Source organism: Helicoverpa zea, chromosome 22, assembly GCF_022581195.2.
Source record: "Helicoverpa zea isolate HzStark_Cry1AcR chromosome 22, ilHelZeax1.1, whole genome shotgun sequence".
Taxonomy (NCBI): domain Eukaryota; kingdom Metazoa; phylum Arthropoda; class Insecta; order Lepidoptera; family Noctuidae; genus Helicoverpa; species Helicoverpa zea.
Window position 1 is genome coordinate 6,052,818 of NC_061473.1, and position 25,361 is coordinate 6,078,178.

General features: G+C 36.8%; 1 protein-coding gene and 1 long non-coding RNA gene across 7 annotated transcripts in view; one reads left to right on the forward strand and one right to left on the reverse strand.

Moving 5' to 3' along the window:
- Nucleotides 1-25,021, reverse strand: part of LOC124641405 (guanine nucleotide-binding protein G(s) subunit alpha) — a 38,108-nt gene extending 13,087 nt beyond the window's left edge. Inside the window, exons 1-2 of one of the 5 annotated variants that reach the window (XR_006985682.1) lie at nt 24,881-25,021; nt 24,211-24,404 (exon numbers count right to left, since the gene is read on the reverse strand). The gene's annotated coding sequence lies outside the window, so the exon portion shown is untranslated. The other 4 variants (XR_006985680.1, XR_006985681.1, XM_047179478.1 and 1 more) reach the window with 4 other exon arrangements.
- LOC124641406 lies at nt 363-1,977 on the forward strand. Of its 2 annotated transcripts, XR_006985685.1 has the most exons (3): nt 375-1,318; nt 1,396-1,609; nt 1,727-1,977. It is a non-coding gene; the product is annotated as an uncharacterized LOC124641406 (long non-coding RNA). The 2 variants fall into 2 exon arrangements; XR_006985684.1 differs by having other exon boundaries at nt 363-1,609.
- Nucleotides 25,022-25,361: the final 340 nt, after the last annotated feature.

A 25,361-nucleotide genomic window follows, 5' to 3' on the forward strand; every position in this document is an offset into this window, starting at 1 on the left:
AATAAGAAATACCCTTTGCTTTTTTCTATCAATTGGAAAGGTCAGTTAAAATATGATTGTTACAAACTCTCTACAAACTCATGTCTGCCTTTAACAGACATACGGAAATAGAAGTCGGGTCACACAGAGCAACAGCCAATTTCTCAATGCAGGGCTTTTGTATTCAATCGCTATGAATTGACATTTTATGAATCGATTATATACTGTTTTTCTTACTGCTGAATTCAATATCGTATCTATCTGTTGAATAACTTACTAAAGATAGGATTTTGACATCCCTACTAATATTATAAATACGAAAGTAACTCTGTCTGTCTGTATGTCTGTTACGCTCTCACGTCTAAACCACTGAACAGATTTTAATAAAAGGACATTGCCACCCGTTGGGCCCCTTATTTGTGATAGAGTGTCAAGAATATTTTATTATTAAAAATCAAGTCCTAATTTTATAAAACTAACTATTTTTTTTCAGAATTTCTTGTACCCTAGCATTGAAAAACATAATTAATATTTATTTTATTGAATCTAAGCTAGTTCCGCCATTAAAACTTAACGTGAATGTTGCCAGGTAGACGACAGACTATCTCATTTAAATGAACGAGGTGATCGATTGAAAATATCGATATAATATATAGCATTTTTCTCTTATATCAAAATGTACAAGTATATATATTAAGTATGCACTCGTAAATAGTAAACAAGAAAAGAAGAAAGAAAAACTGTTTATAACTGTTGCACAAACAATAAAATATCAACACTAACAAAAGTCACCACTGAACTATATCTATAAAACGGTTACACCTAACACCATACATGGAATACAACAATAACACAATAATTAGTAAATGATATTATTTATAACAAATCGATTTAGAAAATCGATTAACAAAATATTTAACATGGTAACATCTACTCGGAACGCGAGTCTATCTGTCAAATCAATACGTCATTCAAATTGTTTTCGTGCCGGTTGTTATGCGTAGAGTTGAATTTATTCCTCCGTATTTGCTTCTGATAGTTACAATTTGCGTAAAAACTGTCGAGCTAATCGTTTTCGTGCCTCCAGTGGTTTTCTTTTAGATATTGGACTCTTTTCTTAATGATAAGTGAGCACATTGACTCGTGAGCATTGGACTCTTGTTTTTAGTGATATTGTTGTTTTACTCCGGAAAAATGTCTGCACCTGGTAGAAGTCGAGTAAACTACTCTTTGTCTCGCCAGTGTGTTAATTTCTCTTTACGTATAGGGCCTAATCTTCGTAGACGTTAAATTGAAGAAATAGATGAACCAATGCTTATCCTTCTAAACACCTACATTGGTAAGTTTGTTTTATTATGTTTGTGGATTTCACACGTCTCTAAACTACCTTACATTTTATTTTGTCATTTTTTCCAGATATCTTCTGATGATATCCTGTGTGTGAAATGTTTTGTATTATTACAAAACCAGACAGCATCTAACTCAAATCTGTCACTTGTATCCCCTGCTCGTGGACACCTAAACATATGCTACGCATGTGGCTTGTCAACAGCAAGTCGCAGAACTCATAGAGTCAGTCAAGATAGTTCCTCAAAGGAATGTTATACTAAGATGGACACCAGTACATCACGTAAGTGTTTATTCTTATTTATTTAAACTTAATGTATGAATGCATATGTATGTGTGTGTTGAACTAATTAAATATTAATGAATATCAAGTATCTAAATATAATATTTTTGTTATTAGGTGTTGCATTTGGAACGAGTTTGTGTTCCTTGTTGGGCGGCTGCATCAAGACAAGTCCGGAGGCAACCCGTTGCTGGCAGTAGCCAACACACTGTGGAGTCTGCACCGGAGACTGGTATCATGGATGGAAACATAATTACAGATATGATGATTCCTGTACCACCACCACTGCCACCGCTTTAATGATATAAGCGCTCCAGCACAATTTCTAGACAACATATTCCTTGAAGAATAAATGTCTATTATTTTAATTGGTTGTGTTTTTTCTTATTAAACATCTGTATAGCATTTACTATATTTTAAACTCCTTTATAATTAAGCCCTTTCTAAAATAAACTACAACTAATCATAGATGGCACAGCGATCTTACTAAGTAGCAGGGCAGTGATTTTACTATGTCGCTTGCAGGAGATGCTGTCATATATGTCATACATACTCGTATATACTAGGTACCTACCAGTTTGCCAACAATCTTGGGGTCGGCTTTTAGTCTAACTGATGCAGCTGAATACAGTATTGCTCAAAGAGTGATTGCCCATCTGACCTCCATACCCGATACACTGGGTTATAACATGTTACCTCCTGGTAAGTGGTTGTCACACTTGCTGGATTCTAGCTACTCATAACAAGTATAAATAATGCACCCAGAATCAGCAGTTTAAATGTAAGTACTAGCAGCCACCCAGCTGAAGTTTGTAATGGATGGTCACCCAAGTGCAATCTGACCAAGTAGCTTAACTTAAGATATCTCCTTGTGGTTGTTGTAACGTAGCCACATGCTCCTCCAACCAATTTAGCCCTAAGTATATTTATTTCTACTGGTGCCAGCAAAACCTACTTCCGCTGACTGCAAGATAAACAGTTTAACATATTATTTAGCAAGAAAAGATGATATCTGATGTTTTTATTTCATTTGGGAATCAATATTAATACTAAAAATATTTTATTGTTTTAACGCAAATTGTTTTTGAAAAAATATTGTCTAATAACCTCAATTCTTCATCAGAAAAAAATCAATAATTCTCGGAAACTAGGGTAAAAAATTATAAATTGTTTTCAGGGTCTGAAAAGGTAATTGTCGTTCTTCAAAATAAAGTTAAAACCACCATGGCACGCAATTTTTTTCTGGGGGCCCAAATCTCCTAACAAAACGGGCATTCTCCTTTGGTACAGAGATAGAGTTAACCTTGAGAAAGAACATAGGATTTTTACTTTTAGGAACATTTGTCCCGGACTTTTGAAGAGTTCTCTTGGAAACGCGATATAACCGAACTAGACGCGGGCGAAGCCGCGGGCGGAAGCTAGTTAGCCATATACAAGTCATGTTGAATACCTAGCTTTAGTAAGCGAATTAACAGATAAATATGTTATTGCATTACGACATTTACAGTATGTTTAGCACAGCCAAAGTTTTTTTTTTTTTTTTCAGAGAGACCTTAATAGGACCATAAATACATTTTATAGGTACTTAATGTGAGGATCACATCGGTCAATGGGGTGTCACACGACACTCACATTTAACACACTACAGTATCCGTCAAACTCATACCATTATGCCATTTCAATACAGCGTCCAGAAACCATCTGTCGTTATCGATAGATTGAAAGCTCCGATTTTATTGGAGTGCAAACGTGCCTATACAGAATCGGCACTATATACAGATTAAGCTCTTTCATGGACATTTTCGATCGGATACATCGAGTTACGCTCAATGAATGCATTCGAATGTATAACTGCATGATACATTTGTATTTTTGAATAGTGCACAAATCGGTTGCATTTCTTGAAGGGATAGAATTCAAATACTATTCATATTATTAATACAAAAATTTGTATATATCACGTATGGGTGTTTTACAAAACATACTTTGTGGATTTTGGTGCAACTTAGCAGTGATATAGCTTATATATCAGTATAATATATAGGGTCTTTTTTATCCATGTGCGGGAAAGATTTCTCTACGAAACGTGGATGAAATCGCGTGAAACAGCTAGTCATTATATAAAGACTGATGTTAGGGTCTTAGTGTTACCAGGAAAACCCACATGTAATAATTTAATGACGCTTTGTTAACCAAAAACAGCGCTTAGCAGAGTCAAGTTAGCATTAAACAATTTATGTATTCAATTATATTACACTAACTAGCTTTCGCCCGCGGTTTCACCCGCGTCCCGTAGCCGGATGGTAACAAAAACTCCTAAAACCTTCTCCCGGATCTAAGTTACCTCCCCTCTAATTTTCAGCCAAATCGGTCAAGCCGTTTTCATGTTATGTCGTGACAACGGAAAGCGGGTTTCATTTCTATATATATAATAGATAATAGACATTATAAAGCTGAAGATTTTGTTTCTTGGAACGCTCTAATCTCAGGGACTATTGGACCGATTTGGAGCATTATTTCAGGGTCCTCAGGGTCCTCGGAGTAGTTCCCACGGAACGCGGGTGCTGGCAGAATTGAATTCGTTTACACATATCTATAGAAGAGTCCGTCCTACTTTCTTATGAGGTAGCATCAGATTCAAAATAAGAAGCATATCTCCAAAGTTTTCCCAAACCCAAAAATAACCAACCAGTCTTAAACGAACGGGTTTTAGGTCAAAATTTACAATTCGAACCTAAATTACTGCTAAGCTAAATGAGGTTCTAAATAATTTCGCCGAGTATCGACATGGCGTCTAAAATATTAGTCGTGTACTAATTCGGGAACGTTCCGAAGTAATTGTGAAGTCAATACCTATAGCTCTGTGTGGGTATACGATGAAATGAGAGGGTGCACTCGCGAAATTAGCTGAGATCCAATAAAAGTAATAGTGGAGCTTTCTGAAAATAAATTGGGAACAGGATAGGTACCTATTTCTTATTTGTAAAAAGTCGTGGTGGCCTAGTGGGCAAAGAACCAACCTCCCGAGTATGAGGGCGCGGGTTCGATTCCAGTTCAGGCAAGTACCAATGCAACTTTTCTAAGTTTGTATGTACTTTCTAAGTATATCTTAGACACCAATGACTGTGTTTCGGATGGCACGTTAAACTGTAGGTCCCGGCAGTCGTTACGGGTAGTCAGAAGCCAGTAAGTCTGACACCAGTCTAACCAAGGGGTATCGGGTTGCCCGGGTAACTGGGTTGAGGAGGTCAGATAGGCAGTCGCTTCTTGTAAAGCACTGGTACTCAGCTGAATCCGGTTAGACTGGAAGCCGACCCCAACATAGTTTGGGAAAAGGCTCGGAGGATGATGAGGATAGGTACCTATTTCTTGTACAAAGTAAGTTCATCATCTTCCTTGCCTTTTTCATGTACATAGCAGCTTTGTTTATCATATGCCTTGCTTTTGCCAACTATATTGGGGTTGGCTCTCTGTTTAAATAGATGCAGTTGAATGCTAGTGTTTTACATGGGGCGACTGTTTATCTGACCTTCTCAACCCAGTTACCTAGACAGCCCGATACGCCTGAGCATACATAGCAGCATTGCTGTCGACAATTTTCAATCAGGTTCTGTCACATGAATCATATGTGATTGACTGATCGATACCAAAAGATTTTATTGCTGGTCAAAGGCGTTATTTGATCTCCAGGATATCAAATACCTCTATGATAAGCCTAGAAAGACCGTTACTTGTGAGATGATGGCAGAGATAAGACTATGTAATGAGGAAACATGCCAAAAAAAATTGGGATATGGACAGGAGGATAATGCTGATGATGATGGTGATATCAGATATCTTTATGGTCTCTAAGTAAGCCAGGCTTGACAAGCATCCAGCTACCTTCAACAGGTCGCTTGTCTATTTTCCTTTACTATAAAGGTTGTCGATTGCGCCCACGAAGCGTAACCCGAAGCGTGGGCGACCCTTCTATGATGAATTATTTCTTTTTTCTTGTATTTATTTTACTGTTGCCAGGTTCAATCGTTTGACCGACTATTCGATACCAGTTGATTATTTTCGAGTTCTTTATATGATACTTGCAAATTTGCAGAAACTTGGAACTTCGGAACCCGAAGAGTGACTGGTTGACCGGCCAGATGAACTTTGAAGGCTACTGATAGACTTTCAATTTTTGTATACAAGCTCGTAAGGCTGATTAGGGTCTGTAATTTTGGATCTCTAGTTACAAATTACTTTCTTCGCAGCTTTCTATCATATTCCCAAACAACCCCAAAACGTAAATCCAAAAACCAGTTAATTCAAAGATTTAAACTCAACGCAATTCGCCACAGCCTAGCAATAAGCGGTCGTGGAAAAATCGTTCCAAACATTCGGCCTTACATGTCCGTCGCCATCAAAGGATCATTCATACGTTCAATTGTTCAGTCGTAATGCTGCAAATATGCAAATTGCTCATTATGTGCCGACAAGTCTTTGTCGAGGCGTGTGCGACTATGCTAAACGATTTTGGTAACCGATTAGATCTCTTGATATTAGGAAGAGTTATGACCTGATGGTTTAGTAGACTGGACGATTGACGTAAGCGTTCTGTTGGGATCGTTTTTTGATGGTACTGATATGTCTTTTGTTTTGAGGAAAATGTGAACAAAATATGTTTGCGAAGTGTTTTCCAGAGCTTCAGGCTAAATCTGGAAGCATGACAAGTATCAAATTGTCATGAATTTTCCAAGCTCACAAATTGGTCATCACCGATTCGACCTTTTAAAAGGAAACAATGTTAGGTTTGTTTTGCATGTACTTGAATAGAAAGTAAAGACGACGATATTATATTTATTGTAAAACAATTTTTTTATGCACAACCCTTTAAATACTTTTTCAGTAGCCTCGTGGAAATAAAATTAGCTTTTCCTCCGATTGTCCGTCAACAATTCTTCCGAAGACTGCTTCAAGCTCGAATAACTGTCATGTACTCATGTACCACCTGCCGTTCAATTCATAATTGTCCCTCACACTATACACCATTTAAACATGTCCACTATAGGTTTCCAGTTCTAATTAAAAGCTAGCGTCAACCACGGGCACTTAATTAAGTTTCCAATCCTCACTATCACTGTTCTAATTGCGCCAGTCCTTTACAAATTTGGTAGCATTTGCAAACCAAATGCAAGGTAAGTGTGCACGATCAATTTAATGGCGGCCAAGCCATTATGTGCTTTAAAAGGACATCCTTTGCCGATAAAAAATGGACTCTTTTGAATCTGTGTGATGAATGTAGATCAAATTCCGATCTTGTGTTCGAGATTCTTTCAATAACTCTTAATTGATTTACATTCTGTTTTTGCGTACATAGTATACGTTTAAAAGTTCGACGAGGTCTAGACTAACTAGTTACTAGCTAGTTCGGCAAAACAGAGCTATAAAAATACAATAGCATATCAAAATTGATGACTAAAGGCTTGCCCCTTTAAGACTCATTCGTAACTGGCAAAATGTGACTAACATTGGGGAAATGCATCAGGCATGACAGTTGATTTCTAGATTAACTCTGCTTCATTGCAAGGGTGCCAATAGTGTACGAAATACTGCCGTGTTTCCTATACCTACAAAATTAGCTAAAAACTATACTAATGCACAGCTCATCATCATCCTCCTGCCCTTATCCCAATTTTATTATGGGTCGGCGCAGCATGTTTTCTTCTTCCATACTCTTCTATCTGCTGTCATCTCACAAGTAACATTCTTTCTCACCACATCTAAACTCATGTTTACCAACAGCCTAAGCAACCGAAGATCAAATCGCTGCAGAAGGTCAAGAGCATTGCAACACCAGTACAATAAAACAATAAACAATAGATACGTTCAGAAACGCCTACCGAAGCCGTATCAATGGCGGTCTATTTCTGGACAGGATAATTCACTTCGAGTTCAACACAACAAAGGATTTTAGTAGATCAACGATTCCTTCGAATCTTTTCTTCTAACGCCATCTTTGAATCACTTTGCCAGACGAATTTCCGGTGTCTGGTATAATTTTAGACGTGTCTTGTTATGACAGCAAGTAATTCGATTATTGAAAGGTTAATTCGTTTATGTTTTATTGAGATTTTTATGAGGCAGACGTTTCTGGAGGACCATAATAACTTAAACTTACAAAATATTTACTTTAACTTAATAAGCTATAGGTAATTTATTTTATATTGAAGACTTTGTAACTTCGAATTTCAGTAACAGGGACTTGGACAAATAAAGCAACAACGTCAAAGAGCAATAGGCAAACGCATGTGATTATTTGGGTAATTCCAAGTCGGTGCCGACTGCGAAATTACATTTGTTATTCCTGATGCAACCAGAACAACTGGAAATGGGGTGACATCTTTGCAGTGAGCAAAATAGGATGAACGGTATACTTTCTGTGATCATTGCAAACCACGGACTATAAGAACAATACCTACTAATTAATTGGAATAGTGCTACATCCTTCCAAAGTTCCAAAAACAATGAAACAAGACCGTGGGTATAGGGCAGATCAGACAAGACCCTTTGGTCACGGTCGTTTGTCGAAAAAAAACGCCGTCCGTGCAAATATAACAATACTATTCAATTTAAGTCATATGCAATAATCGTCTAAGTCACAGTGAGCTTCCATGGTATATTGCTCTAGGGATCGCAAACCCTAAAAATCTACAGCCAACTTCGAATGCCATTCAATTCGTCAGCATCTCTATTACATTCACATTTCCCTAATTATATATCCTAACGACTGTTACTAACCAAACAGAAATACCAAACAAAACAAATTCTCCAAAGTACCTTCAGAAACCATAAGAAAAATCCTCCCAAAGCGACGCGTCAACGGAATAATTACATAAGATTAGTTTTAACATAACAAATGTGTGGTAACTGATTTAAATTCCTTGTTGGACCGTGCCTGACAATAGTGGCGGTGACGAAACTGCTCCAAGTGATATGAACGGCATTCTTTATACGGGAAAGTGGTTTCGACTTGAGTCAGTTTACGTTTTAAGTATTTGGGATAAGGTAATGAAATGTAAGGTGTCTAAAATGAAAGGAGACAGTGATATTGAATCAAGTCCATGTTCCCAATTTGTGTTCTCTTTGAGTACTAAGAAAGCCTCTTCGTCTCAATTGCATATCGCTCAGTCCATAAAATCCATGGTACTGAAATCTTGACTCTTGAGTCCAGCGACCCCAAGCAGCATTAGTATAAAAAGTTATATATAACTCCAAAAAGGCTTAAGCACATTTCTATTTTTTACAAATAGGTCCTTTCAATAATTGACCGCAGCACCCAAAACTGTAAAGCCTCAGGTTATTTTTAAGCGTTGACATTTACACATGAAAATCTTAGGTTAGCGGCCATATTGATTTTAAGCTGGATTATAAAAATGTGTGTAAGCGAGTAAATATTAAATGGGGACATTGGCAGTAACGAATATAGCAACCCCGTCTGTCCCATGGGGGTCGTTTGAACATATTGAGAGCTTGTCCGGACGAAGCGATTAACACAAGAGATGGCGCGAATCAAATCATATTAAGATACTGTTTACTATTTACAGATTACACTATATTATATACATAGTATAGCTTTGGCTCCTGAAAAAAAAAAAAACAATATCCTTTTGCATCTTTTGTTATAGTCTTATAGTCAAATTAAAAAATCGCACGGAGATGAGTTAATATGTCCGACCGTAGGAATGTAGGAATAGATCGGTAAGTTATCTTCTGGTGACAAATATACTCTTTTACTATTTCAGAGTCATTGAACATCCTTGGCAGTCGTTACGGGTAGTCAGACAGAAGCCAGTAAGTCTGACACCACTCTAACTAAGGGGTATTGGATTACCCGGGTAACTGGGTTGAGGGGGTCAGATAGGGCAGTCGCTCCTTCTAAAGCATTGGTACTCAGCTACATCCGTCTATACTGGAAGCCGACCCCAACATAGTTGGGAAACAGGCTCGGAGGATGATGATGATATTTCAGAGTCACTGGATCTACAAGGTGTACAGGAGGAATCGAAATAATATAATCGAAGTTTTGTCAATAAGAAGAGACTCCAGAAAGTGTAAACATTTGAGGGCTCGTCAAATACCAATCAAAACCTATCTAGCAGACATAATAGAAAAGAAAACTAGGGAAATCAATCTTCTGATTAAATTAAGTGTTACATAACAATTGCAGGGTCAACTAGGTATTAGTGGTCAGTACCATGTAAAATGTCCACTGATTGGGTCTTAAAAAACATGGGGTTTTTGCATCCAATTCAATACAGAGTCAGTGAACCGATTAGACGGAAAAAAACTGTGAATCCGTCTATTAATAGATTAGGTTTTTGTTTGTGTTTATTTGCGTTATATTATTGTAAACTATGAACTTTGGTTTTGGACTTGCATATCACGAGGCATTCTCTTTAATATTGCCTATTTTAATGCCTGTTTTGTCTTAACTCGTTAATTTTCGACATTTCCTACCCAAAATGTAATAGAAGGCATGACATCAAATAATTCTCAATCCTAGAAAACTTACTAAATTCAGAATTTCATTGAAATCAGTTCTGTGGAGATCTAAGGGGGAGGCCTATGTTCAGCAGTGGACGTCCTATGGCTAAGATGATGTTTGAAATCAGTTTAGAAGTATCAGTTGCGGATAAGAGGCATAATATACTAACACCCACTATTATTTCCTGCAGTTGGACGCATCTACTCGATTCATGTCGATTTGGTAACATTAATATTTCCTTATCCTGTTAGTGAACCTTGATTAAGTAAGCGAAAGTATAACTTGTTGAATTCGTGTGCCAATGACACTTGCGTCATCGCGGGAAACCCCGTAAGCTTCTTCATGTAGCTTGTTATTTTATTACATAATCATTTATTTATGGAGTTTCGCCCTAAAATTAGCTTCATCAAGTAACAGCCCCGGGTTACAATTTTTTAATGGGAAATTCCGCTGTGGGTGCACCGTGAGGGAGTGTCAGACTCTGACTGACTAAAACCCATCTTCTTTAGCCCTTTATGTATCAGGGCCGGGGTAACTCTTTCTAACATCCAGCAACCCCGGCAGGCTAGCTGGGCTTCCCTGACTTCTAATTTACTTTAGTATCCCTTGGTAATCCGTTTGTCCAGTAGTCTTTCGCGTCTAAGATCTATGACTACTTTCGATAGCCGATAAAGTAAAGTTTAAGAGATGGAAAAATAATTAACCGTGTATCAAGGTCTTATGAGTTGTTGTTTTTAAAGTCACATATCTAAGATCTATTTATTATTATTACATAAAATTATCCAATCGAGACGCTAAATCCCCCGATACCTGATTGTCATAATCCAGTCTACCGTCTGGAAGATATGAGGTAATTAATCATACACACAAGATAACCACAAAACTGCTTTCTCAGCAATCGGCTAAACAGTCGATACACAAAAATATAACAATTAGCATGTTTACAATGGTTTGGATTTTCCTTTCTCATACTATTCTATTTGAGCCCTGTTTGAATGAACTGGTATTACCGACACGAGGATAATACAATACGTGAGTCATGTGGTCGCAGTTTAGGAGCTCCAAATCCATGATCGCAGGTTAGGAGCTCCAGTCATTGCTGAAGGAGCTAGAAAGCCTCTTAAATGTTTTGTGACCTCTGACCACCTAGAATACAGAAAATCTGACAACTACTGTACTTGTGCATTGTATCTGACAAACACTGTACCTAATTGGTAACTGGTCAAGTAACTGCCCAGGTGATTTGGGTTGAGGAGGTCAGATATAGGAAGCCGCGCTCCATGTAAAACATTGGAACTCAGCTGCATTCGGTTAGACTGGAAGCCGACCCCATCATAGTTGGAAAAAGGTTAGGCTTTGCTTTTCAGATATTTAGTATAGTTTAAAAAATCTTGTTTTATACTGGGCTTAATGTCCCAAAGACTTAAATAAACACACATCGTAACAAACACGAATAAGTTAAAAACACTAGGTATTATATACCTAATTGATTTTAAGAACGAATCTAATTATGCCCAAAACGGGTAACAATTGCATTTTCCGTACATTGTCAACGGGTGGCGCTATAATCCAAACTATGACGTACAAACGAAATAAACAGGCAACAAACAACCATTAACACAAATATGTAGGTTCATTTTTAAATAGGTAACAGGATTCGGTAAAATAATTAATTGAACACGATTGAGAAACCATAACACACTTTAATGCATTCATTTTGAAAAAAATATTATGAAAAATGCAGGTAAAGAATATACGATCAAAACTGCAGACCAGCAGCTAGCAAAATAATCTTTCTAATATTATAAACCTGAAGACTTTGTGTGTTGGCTCGAACGCGCTAATCTCAGGTATTATATTTATATTTGTTAAAGCCCATTTATAGAGGAAGGCTGTAGGCTTTTTATCCTAGTTCGTGGAGAAATTTAAACAAGACGCGGGTAAAACCACAGGCAGAAGCTTGTAATAAACACAAGAACATCGGACCCATCAAAGTTATCAACGCCACAATTCCAGCTGTCTTATTAGCCAATAATTGCTGGGTTAAATTAATTCAGCTATATATAGCATTGTTGGCCATCCTCTCACGGTGTCATTATAGTGTTTTTTCTATAGTAATCGGTTTAATTCAATGGGATAACACTGTAATACTGCTGATTACTTTGACGCGAGTTGCGCTTTCATTAGATTTATTAGCGATGTCAAGTCCCATGGCGATGGGGATTTGTTTTCATGGGATTTCAGATTAAAAGGTGGATGTCTAAGCTTTGTTTATGGGACAATTTGATTTTCAAGGTGAAGTATATATCGAATTTAACCACTTCACTGACCACGATGTAGACACAATAGTAAAAAATATCGGCGTGTATCACATATGACTCATAGGACACGGAAGTTATAAAGGAGGATCTTGACAAAATTTTACTCGACAAGATTGCTTTAGCAGAAGTTTTTATGATTTGCGTAATATGAGTTACTTTATGTGAGCGTAAAATGTGGAAATCTCATGTGACAACCCAATGCATCCGGCATTTCGGATAGTTACACTAGTAACTGCCAAAGAACAGGAAGAAATACCTATATTGTCAAAACTTGCTATACCAGACGCACTATTTGACGCCGTGGCTAATGGTGGGTCCACACGATACCAACATCGCACAGACTCATACCGTCTTACCACAAAAACTTTTAAACGTCAGTTTAAGACTTGTCTAAAAAAAATGTCAGATTATGACGTCGACATATGGTTCATTTTGCAGCCACAATTTTTTTAGACAAGTCTTAGACACATGTTTAAGTTTTTGTAGTAAGACCACTAGATTTTAGTTTGTGCATCAAATCGGTGCATACAAAAGTCTAAGCCAATCATAAGTCTGCACAAACATCTTGTCATCATATTTCCACTCAGATTTTAGATTTTTACTCAGACTTTAAGTTTCTACAGAAATCGTACAAACTGTAAGTCGAGTGAACCCACTATAACGAACAAATTTTAACAAACATGTCAAAAGATGCTTTAGTGCTTAGTCAAATGGGTTCGACCACATCACGGATTTTTGGAATAGACGCGCGATAACGGATTACGGACAGTGACAAGCATGCTTTGAATTGTAAGTCAAGGGACGCTCTATGGGTTTTTATTGAGCGACAATACAATAAAGAGAACCCATTGATTTTTGGAGAAAACTGCTTCAATTAGGTGTGTATCTAGGGGAAGAGCTGAAGTGCTCTACGATAAAACTATTATCCGCCAGTGGTATCATCAACGTCTCGTAGGAACTATTCCGCGCACAGTATAAAAAGTATCATATGTTCTTTCGCAGGTTCTGCACTATCTCTGTACCAAATTGCATTTAAATCGGTTCAGTAGTTTTGGCGTCGCAGCCGGACAGACCGATAAACAGAGTTACTTTCGCATTTACATAATAACTACTAAGTACAGATTGAGTTTCGATTTCTTTGAAATTACTTGAAGTAAGTTTTTTCAAGGCTTTAGCGGATTTGCAAGTCATCGTACTGTCGATTTGCTACTAGTACTAGATCTGTATGTTGTAAATTTTATAAGTAAATTTGAATAAGATTAGGACTTATTTAACAGAAATAAATAACAAGTTACGGACCTCGTTTAAAAGAAACCTGTCCTTCGTAGCTTCCTATGTCAACGGCTTAGTTTATAAACTCAATAAAATATTCATTAAAGTTATCAGCTCAAGGTGTATAGATAGATTGTCTGAGAGATGACATGAATAAGTAGAGAGTGATTGTTAGTGTGACATGTGATAGGGAGGAATGGAAACGGAAAACATAGATATTGCACCAACCCCAAATAAAATTGGGAAGAAGACAAGAAGAAGGATCAGCAATAAGTAATCAAAATACCGGAAAACATACCATAATTTATTTAGCAAACGTATGACAAATTCGTTAAAAGAATTTCACGCAATTGAGCAAAAATACTCTCAAACCTTCTGCACGATAACATCATCGTCCCAACCAAGTAGATATTATTTAAATTGGTTCAGAAGTTTGTCCCTAACGGCTTAACCTTACATGCAAACAGAAAACTACTAGGTATGCCCCCTTACAACAAAGAAGCACCCGTTTCATTCACACTAAAAACCCATCGGTTCACAAGCAAAAATAAGTCAATACCTATAGTTCACATGCAATTGGCCGTGAGCTAACCCCTAGCTGCAATCCAACCCCGCCATAGTTCTATTTATAGGGGCTGCAATGAAAATAACCCCCGTGTGTCAACACGTGACTAGGGAAAAACCTCGTAAGTGCCCGTTTTCAGTTCACATAGACCTATCAGAATTTCATTATAGTGATTTGCAAAAAAAAATATATATTTTTTTGCAATGACTTTAGTTTTCCTTGCCTTTAGTCTTCGCAAGTACAAATTTTCATTTTAATTTATTTATTTATATTTTTTTTTACATAAATAAGAGTTATCATTTCACTTACATGCCTTCATTGGCAGAGCATTTACTATTCTCTATAGGCATTTTCGTTATGACTCCTTGACCACTAATACTAAATAGGTCGCATTCCATAATAAAAAAAGCGTTAGGCTGGTCAAGGAACTTAACGTGATCTCATAACTACCAGCATTATTATTTAGATGTAAAAACGACAAAAACAATACCTCATCATCCTATCCTTTTCCCAACAACGTTAAGGTCCACACAAAATTTTACTCTCATAAAAACCACTTATTCAATAAACTGCAGCGTTCTCCTAAGCATGGTAAGGGAACACATAAAATTTTCGTCGATTTAGAAAGGAAAGCATGTAAACAAGTGCAAGAAAACTTTCACTGCAAGTAGACATATTAGGAGCACCGACCAGCTGAACTATGTAAGTATGTGCTAATGGTTTTGACAATGGAATGCGTTAACACTGACTTTTTGGCTTTTTAACGTTTTACTATTTAACTTCGATGATAGCAGGATAGTCTTTACGGTGCGAGGGTCTAAAAAGCATTATATGTGCACTTTTTTGCCTTCATCGCAATGTTCGCTGTCAGTAAATAATTACGTTCGACCCAAAAAGTGTTTTTTTTTTATTTATTTTATGGCTCAAGCTCAAGATATTCTGCGCCCGAAACTGCAATTCTGATTTCCGAAGTTCAAACACAAATTCTGATGAATTCGAAAACTATTCTGATTTCCGAAGATACCCCAGAGTTCGGACAGACCATATTTCCTGACTTGATCATACTGACTTATCTTATGCACACGAAAATGTCAGACGGCACGGAAATCTTGTCAGAGTGACTGTGTTGCCAACCTAATATAAAAACCAAATAGTGACAAAGCTATAAGAAAAAAATGAGATCAGCAACAAATAAAATTCTTCTCCTGTCCCTCATAACTAGATTTGGATTTCATACTTTTCTCCAACACTGAGTTTACATAATAAAACGTATGTTTGTTTGTTTGTATTCCACTTTTAGTTGAGCTTTATCTCGGAAACTGGTCGGGTGCAGTTTCATCGCGAAATCTTTGTTTAGGCTATAAAATGGATGTACAAAATTGCTTTTTTTACTTTTTTCTTTTTGAATCGTATGATGTGATATTATGAAAAAGGCTACGCTTGCAGCTTGAAGACTGTGGTCGGTCTTCGTAGGGGAGACTAGTTATTTTGTGCACATTGAGGTATTATTATAAATATGGATATTTACATTGAGTAACTTAACTCTTCCGAGGGGATGTATTGTCGGCAGTGTAGCATCAATCAAAGGTCAGATATTCAGACGATCTTCTATTTGAAATACAGCTGTCTGACTAAATAGGCTAATCTATACCTTATGAACATGTTGTTTGTTAGTAAAAGGCTGCGAAAGTACTGAACCGAAATGACAAATTCTTTCACTGTTGAGAATCTACACTATCCACGAGAAAGACTATATTTTATCTGGGTACGGCGAGGATTTTCCACGGGAGACGAGTGAAACCAACAAACAGCTAGTAATGTCAACTTTGACAAACCACATTCAATTTTCATCTTACACAAAGCCACGTAGTAACTCAGATAATTTAAAGTACCTAATATCAACTTGTTTACGTTACTTACATAAAATATTTTTAACAACAAGATAAGTAAATCAATTGGGGATTTTGTTGCTTATCAATTTAATACATAATAAATTGTTAGCACACATTTCTATTTGTGAGATGTCGGTGTTATTTTTGGAATCATATTTCCCTTGTATTATACATTATCTGATAAGGTTATATTCTATACCATACGTCATTGAAATGTGAGTGGCTGAGATGAAGTTTTGCATTTCTGTAGACGATTTCAAGAAAACAATAAGGATTTAGGCGAAAGATAGTGTGAAGCAAGTGATCATATGAAGTGTTTTCGGATTCTGAAGCCCCCAAAGAAAAAATACATGAATGATATTTTTTTTTGTTACATTGGCCCACAAGAGTGCTGAAAGTATGATAGAGGATAGCCCCTTCAAAACTTTTCTTATAGACGTAAAGGCAAAGGGTTCAATTATCAAGGCAGTGCATTGCATGAGACCTACTAGAACTCTTTTGCCTACCATCACCATCAGTAGCATTCTGATTTTAAAATTAATAAATAGTTTCTTTCAAACTGCCAAAAATCTCGAAAAAGTAGCTGCATTGTAACCAATTTTATATGAATGAATCAGAGAGCAGTAGGGTATATACAAGCGCACACTTAGGTTCAGATATTATTTTCAATCCACCTTAAGTTTGATTAAGAACAATTGGACGTAGTTATGCAGAAACGTTCCAACCCACAAGTCACCCGAAATCGAGTTATTGTGATTGAACAGCCTAAAATTTAGCATATGGTTATCTAAACTCAATATAATTCAACAATAAAACCTCTAGTACCTTTACTAGTTAGAATAAAAAAGAATACAACTGAAACGCGTAAATGCTTATATCTCAAATTCAAGTTTAATTTGAGATATAAGCATTTACGCGTTTCAGTGGGTTGGAACGTTTCTGCATAACTACGTCCAATTCAAATTCAAAAAACTATTCACACAGACAATTCTACAGAAATACGATATGAATGAAATTTTGGCACACAGATACTTAGTCTCTACAAGACCTGATCAAGACAGAGCTTGAACAAGAACATAAGCTACTTTTTACCCGTTTGCGAGAAGTGGTTCTGTCGTGTGTGAAACTGAGGAAAACACCTAGTACTGAATAATTAAGACAGTCTTCATCTGAAACCGACAACACCAAAACAGTATGTACAATATTTGGCATAAATCCACTTACGATAAAGTGATAATATTGCGGCATGGTATACTTGACAGGTTGCCAACCTATCACCCATTACTACCAGTAACGACGGAGCAAAAAGCACCACCCACGTAGTGCTTAGGCATGGAGATGCGTGTTCTATGAGGGTGTAAATATGTCCACATCTTAACTACCCAGGTACATCGGGGAGCATGTTAATGACGGTCATGCGCCTGATCTCTCTCCGGTCGTGTCGGATTGCCGTCCCATCGGGCTATTAGAGTGAAGGAATTGTGAGTGCACCTGCGTCTGCGCAAATGCTTGTGCACTCTAATATAACCTGCGCAGCTGGTTGGTTGCCGGCCTTGGATGTATAACCCAGGTACCCAAAACCACATCAAAGACAAACAAAGGTATGTTTTGATGGGCTGCGGGATTGTTCGAAAGAGTTACCATGGCCCAGGTACATAAAGGGCTCAAGAAGGAACACAGCGGTTTTTAGTCAGTAAGAGACGGACACAGCGGAAGGGGTCATTTGATATTTCTTACAAAAAAGTATGTTTTGATGAAGCCTGCTTTTCCTGCTAGCTCCACTTAGCCTTTTCCAACTCCAAATTCAATGTTGGTTTTTACAATTAGGTAATATATTTAATTACTATAACATAAGTATGAATACTCGATCTTACCAAACCTGGTGAGGGAACATTATTCAGCAAAATCTAGTATATTTTATGGCACACAATAATAAGTAATGCTCGTACTCATTAATATTTGTAACAAAAAAATATTATTCTAATTAAACACTAAGCAAAAATTCGCAAAGGGATTATTTCCGTGACAATCAACGCACAATTGAATTAATATCAACTGAGGTCCGTTCTTCTATTGCGCACTTTTATGTAATGTGCTTGTCGTAAAAATCGATGATTTTGGGGATCATTGATTAAATAATCGAATCAGTCTGAAATTTTTGTTCGCAGAAAATACTTTAGCTCGGACGGGTGGACGTACCGTGACAGGTAATGGTCTAATTAAATGACTTTAAAAACAAATTAATAATTGAATTAGTTATTAAAATCAGCGTCCGAATTATGATTTTTTATCCTATCCCTTCTATCTTATTTCCTGCGCAATGCAAGTAAACCCCTCACTTAGTTTTTTTTTCTCATCAAGAAGTTGTTGGATTTTTTCATTCAATTTTCAACAATAATTTTTCCTGCCCTCATTAAACATTTCGTCATGACACACTCCAGGATAAAAAGAAAAACAAATAAACAGGATAATGACGGTTAAAATGTGTACAAATAAGTCTATCGCCGATGAATTAGGGGAATTAATAGACCATAGACGTTTAAGTGATTCTGTCAAAACTCACAATGTAAGACGTTGCTGTTTTTTGGCGTAAAGGTGCATTTCTGGAGCAGTACGAGTATTACATCACTCAAGTACTTTTTCCTTTCAAATTATTAAATACCTACATCCTGCTGTAAGTATGGCATGTTCCTTCTTGGTCTTTTTGGACCAGAGCCACGCTCTTTCGAACAATCCCGCAGCCCCGACAGATAGAAAGCCAAAGGGGCTCCTTGTAAGTAAATGCTTGTAAAAGAGGCATTACGGTGAAATGTAAAGACAGAAGAAGACAGTTCACAACAACTCTGAATACAATTCATTTAGGGGCAAAACCTCTCAAAATCAATCTTGTACTTCGTATCTATTCATTACTATTGACTTCTTTTTATTTCTCTTTAACAATACTCGGTAGGCAATCTAAAACAATAATATCAGTACTAATACTTTTCTTTTTCTGGACGATAATTATATCAGCGTCAACAGCATTCCACGGTAATCACGTTGGTAATTACTTCGGTTTGCAATTAACTATTCTTGCTACAAATTGACTTATTTGTTGTCAAATGCTATTTTAACGAATACATTTGACTGTGGCTGGTATCTTGTTCTTATAACATTATCATTGTCAAAGGAGTTAATTTTGACCAAATGCTCTAGAATGAGCCATCACCCGTCAAATTCTTTTAGAGAGGATAACGAAAGGATGCTATGCATCTGCTAATATTTAGAGAAATTGATAGAGAAAGACTACCCAAATGCTCTTTCTGTAAGGATACTGTACTCTCGAACTTAGGCTGTCCAAAACAGGGATGGTTGGGGGAGGCCTACGTTCAGCAGTGGACGGCAGTAGCCTGATATGATGTTACTACAAGCCGAGACTACCCGTCGAGGACAAAGTAGGAACGCTATCTCAGGCAGAGGTGTATAACAGAACACCCACAATTCTGCTAGTTATGATAAAGACCTGTGGAAGGGAACGCGCCTATTTTTCGAGACTCTTTTATTACCAATTTTGACTTTCGGCCAATATAGGCATATTGGCAGGCCTGTGAGGAAAAAAAATATTACATAACAACCTTTTTGGTTTATCTTGAGTGAATAGTATGACAGAGGTCTTTGTTTTATGTTGTTGTTTAAATACCAATCTAAAAGCTATATCTGATAGTCTGCATTGTTATCTGAGTGAAATTGGTTGTTACCGATGACGAGGCGTTACATATAAACGCCCATAATTTTAGTAAATAAATAAATTACGAGGTAATTCCTGCCTGTCCTCTCGCATTTATAGTTATCGGCACGGATAATGAGCTCTCGGCGGAAGAGTGGGGATCGCTTTGCGCACTGTACACTTAAGGCAATAAACCAATAAATCACTTATGCGCAGGTAAAGGTCAGGGCTCAATATCCTTGCCGATGATTATACAAACTCGGATAAAAACTATAGTGTACATCCTCAGGTCATATACTTAAAGCTCTGCGGGATTGTTAGAAAGAGTTACCGCAGCCCTGGTACATAAAGGCCTACGAAGGAACATGATGGGTTTTAGCCAAAAGTCTGATACTCCCTCACCGCTGCTAACCCACAGCGGGAGGAGTCATTTGATGATTTACCATCGAAAGGTCATATAAAGCTGTGTACAAGACTACAGCCTAACATACGCATACATTTACAATACGCATATTGGCTTCGCTTCACAGTGCACTGTGACGATTATGTACGAATCAAGAGTCGGCAGTCTTCGCTAGTATCCTTCTTCGCAAATAACGTTGCATCACTTTCGGCGTATTGCAAGAAGATTGTATTATGTAAGTGCCGAGTGCATCTCGCGCCTCTTTTGAAAACGGACAAACTTGATATTAATACATGTGGACGCATCCTTATGCTATCATAAAATCACAGATCAGTACATACATAAATATTATAAAACATAATTCTGAGTAGTGCGTCTGTGTGTTCGCGCTAACTCAAAAACTAGTGGACGGATTATCGTGCTATTTTCACCAAACGGAAGGAACTAAGTGATTCTTGAGAAATGAACATACATAGAATTTATCGCGGAAATAAGCTGAGATGTCTTCGCAAGTTATCTAGTTTTGTCATCTTTGAAGGAAACGGTTCAGTAGTTTTACAGATATAACGTAACAGGCAGACAGACCTTTCAATTAAGTAGTGAAAATGTAAAAAAATGTGTGGGAGGGAGAACAGCTGATGTACACCCACTCAAGTTATGTCATCTAAGTTATTTATAGCTTAACCTCACTTACTTGGTAAGTAGTTTTACAATTTGCTTTACAAAAATCTTATTTCAGAATTGATTATTGCTCTCACTCCTTATTTTCACCTAAAGGATAGTAAATTGTATAAAATATAAAGTATGGAGTAAGTTGCAAAAAATTCCGTTTTTTTTTTGGTAGCTAACTAGTTACATATTTTACCTCAAACTAAAAAATCATCCTCAGCAGTAGCCTTTACACCTTAATAAAATTAGTCTAAAATAATCATTCCAAGTTTTATTATTTAAATTAATTTTCCCATTCGCCAATTGACTGTCAATAGGTGCGTCAGTCCGTCAATCCACGTCAGTGACGATGATCTTAATTTCCCATTGACATAGAGCATTGAACCAACTGGATCCGCCATGAACACAAATCCGTAGGTATGCTAAAGAGTCTGCCAAATTACGCGCGGAGGGCGAGACAGCGCAACAAATAGTGATAGCTTAGATAACTCATGCATTTTCTATCGCATTGTTATGCGCGTACTCTATTTAATCTTACCACGCATAAAATTGACGCACACATGCACGAGTCCGATCGGCCTGGTACTGCCGGGGCTGCGGGATTGTTCGCGCGAATTATCGCGGCCCTGGTACACGAAGGGCTCAAGAAGGAACATGGTTGGTTTTTGTCAGTAAAATTCTGTCACTCCCTCACGCTGCATCTATAGCGGGAGGCATCATTTGAAGAATTCCCACAACAAAAATTCGGCCTAGTATCGGCTCTAGTACCTTTAGCAAAGCGGAAAAGCAATGGCGTCTCCAGTTATTTAAATATCCAAGTTCATTGACGACAGATTCTGTTTTTGTACCTACTTTTGTCCCTATTGTTTATCTATTTGTGTTATTGTGTATGTGTATAGTACACTAATGACAGAGTGAGACAAATATGTTTGTCATCTCATTGAATGAAAAAATTGTGTTAACAGGTTGGCAGCAGTGCCTGCTTACTATTGTACCCTGGTATCAGTCATTTCAATAGAAATTTGAGTAGTAAAGATTTAAAAATTAATCACATTACCAACCAGAGAAAAAAATCTTGAGAAAAAAACAAGTTTCTGAAGTGATAATTTTGGAACTGCATTCATTTAGAGTAATATTAGAATAAAACATAATTAATTGTCATAATTACTATAAAGAAATAATTATGAACTTATAAGCCTAGTAATATGCCGAGCCTGGTTGCAATACAGAATATAAAACTGAAAGAAAACTAATAGCGCACACCTGCCATGCATTTAAATGCCATTTAAAAATAAAATGCAATTTTTTGGCTATCACCCTGCATTGTCACTTTAGTTGAACGTCAAATAAATTGATGTTGCATGTGATGCTTCAATGCATTATAATGTAACCTCGGAATTTCTTTATGGAGACATTATTTCAGTTTTTTTACAAAAGCATAAAAAAATTCAAGGCAATTTTTTCTTATGATGAATTTCTATAATCAAACATTCATTGTTTTGCAATTAGAGATGTCGAAGGACATTATTATCTGCCTAGCCTTTGCTCAAACTATATTGAGGAGGAATCCAGTTTAAACCGAATGCAGTTGAGTGTAGTTATCGGCACGAATCTTGAGCTCTGACCTACATCTGTGCAGAAGTAATTTATTGGGTCCCTTTTGTAGTATGGAGTGAGGCGCGGGGGCGGGCTAAAGCGGTGATTGGCCCGCAGTGCATCGCATCATAGCCGTCACTCGGGATTGGTTCTTTGCTAATAAATCACTTCTGCTAGGTACTCTCATGCAGATGTAGGTCAGAGCTCAAGATTCGTGCCGATAACTATACCTATGTTTTACATGGAGCCATCTTAACCCAGTTGAGCAACCCTTGCACAAAGTTGTCAATTGTTTTCTGATGGATATTATAAATGAAGTAATCCTGTTTGTCTGTTGTACATTTGTGGCTAAAAACCTAATTAATTAAGGCTGGAAGTTACTCAATGACTCAATTGAATATGAATTACTGACCTAATTTTAAGGAAATATACATTTTGCACATAACAATAAATAATCCTACTTTATGAAAATTTATAAATGCATATAACTAATTTTGTATAACAGTTGCGAAAATCTAAGATAAATGTCATCATTTGTTCAATCATTTAGGATTTTTTTGTTCAAGGCTATTTAACAGGATAGACAGTTCCATCTGCAGTGTAATGTACCTACATTTCTTGAATTCTAGAAAACCATAAATTAAAATCAATAATCCGAATTTAAATGTTCGGTATGCTATATTGATAAGCAATAAGAATCTTAGGTGAAATGGCTATTATTGTAGGAGGTACATTCCTAGAATATAGTCCATATTATAGCAGAATAGATTTTAGAGAAATTATCAATAAATGTGAAGATAGTCAGAGATATTAAATATTTCATACTTATTATTAAATGATTAAATGCATTTTTTGCAATAACAAAGACACTTTACAACTGTTTAAAATACATTATTTTCAATCTTTCTGCCTGTATCTAATAAGATATTTGTTGTACCGTTAAATAGAATAGTGTAAATCAAAAGTACAGTTTCAATTCATCTCAACTGACAGATAAGGTTAATAAATGTTATACATACTCTGTAGAGTATTCATTGAAAAGTGCACAAATTGTCTATAGCTCATCTCCTTTAAAGAGGGTTTATTTGTCTAACCTTTTATGCCGTACACTTGACTAGGTTAATGTCCTTAATTAGTTATCTTGTTCAAAATAACACTTTGTTTTGACAATCTCTGAAAATAAGATTTGAGGATATATTTATAGCTGTATTTGTGTTAAAACTTAAACTTGCTTTAATGTAGAGCTGCTTTTAATTGTAATTATATGTATATCAGGTGTTATTATACCTACCAACGTAATAGTCAGAAAATTGATCATGAGATTTTGTGATTCAAGAAAAAAATAGCTTTAAGTAGTCTACAAGGGCTAGTTCTTACTAGATTTCATTTCTAATCTAAAGTAGGTAATAGATATTCAGTAGTTGAATTACAGGAAATATTGAGCAGAAGAGTTAGGGAAAATTGTAGTAAAAACTACTTGTGGTCTTAGAATCAACACCAAATTGCTTATGTTTATCTTAATGGACAAATAGTACACAAAAGTACTTAGAGAGTGATAGAATGACATTGCTCTTGACCATCTCTTGACAACTGTTGTAAATGAGTATTGAAGACTTCTTAGTGGAAACTTTTTGGTGGTGTAAGGTCAGTACTCACCAGCAGGTGGGAGTGGCGTTGTCCACCGTGTCTTGGTTGGGCTGCGAAGGAGACTCGGCTCCCCGCGCGCCGCCCGCCACTGACGAAGCCGTGGTGTCGCTCTGCCCCCTCACTGCGACCGCATCATCACGTCACCACGACCACAACACGCACTGCTATTATCTCGACCGCACTGACACTAGTTGCATCTCAACCTGAAAATCACCACACCACACTAGTAGCCTCGTATCTAGTTGTCAGACGCGCCGCCACCAGAACACTGCCGACGGCCACTCACACTGCCCCGGATTCCCTCTCGGAGCGACTCCGAGCACTGAGATCACGCCCTGATATCACCACACACGATTATATCCCACTAAAAAAATGGCAACCTTTGCCACTAATAACCGACTCGACTCACTACTTCACCATGGAATACTGTAATATTTATAAACTTTCACAAGTTAATTATAGATCAGACGTTACTATTAACGTTTGAACATAAGTAAAAGCTGAGAAAATAATATTTATAAATAGCTTCGGATTATTTTGATACAAATCTATATCGGTGTATCACTCAATACACACCCCTGATTCGGGCGGAGTGGATCCTCTTCTTTCTCTTTACGATACGTTTAACATATGAAAATTAGCACGGATTAGTTAATATTACTACAATTATATGACCTACACCCTGATAACTACAAAGACATTTTGTAGTAGTGACAGCGATCCGTATCGGCTTCACAGAACCTATAGAAAAAAATCAACATGTCTTCTCCTGTGATATTGCAAGGTGTTTTATCATTGAAACTTCAGTCAAAATCGAGATAAAGGGGCGTGGTCATCGAGAATCGAGAAGATTTTCCAACCATAACGAAAGAGATAAACTATGTCATATTCTGGATTTTATTGAAAATGATGATAATTCTTTTGATACATCAATTTATTGCAGGGAAATAACGATTTTATTGTTAATTGTACTTCAATGGCACATAAAATCAACACAAATGTTGGTTCTACTCATTACGTTTATTCGACTAAATAGTTTATGCTTCAATATGTAATGCCACTGCCTAGCACTAAAATATATAAAAATCCATCTCTTCTTTTTTAAAGCACGGTAAAACCCATTTTAATATTATATAACGAGTTTTTTTCTTTTCTTTAAA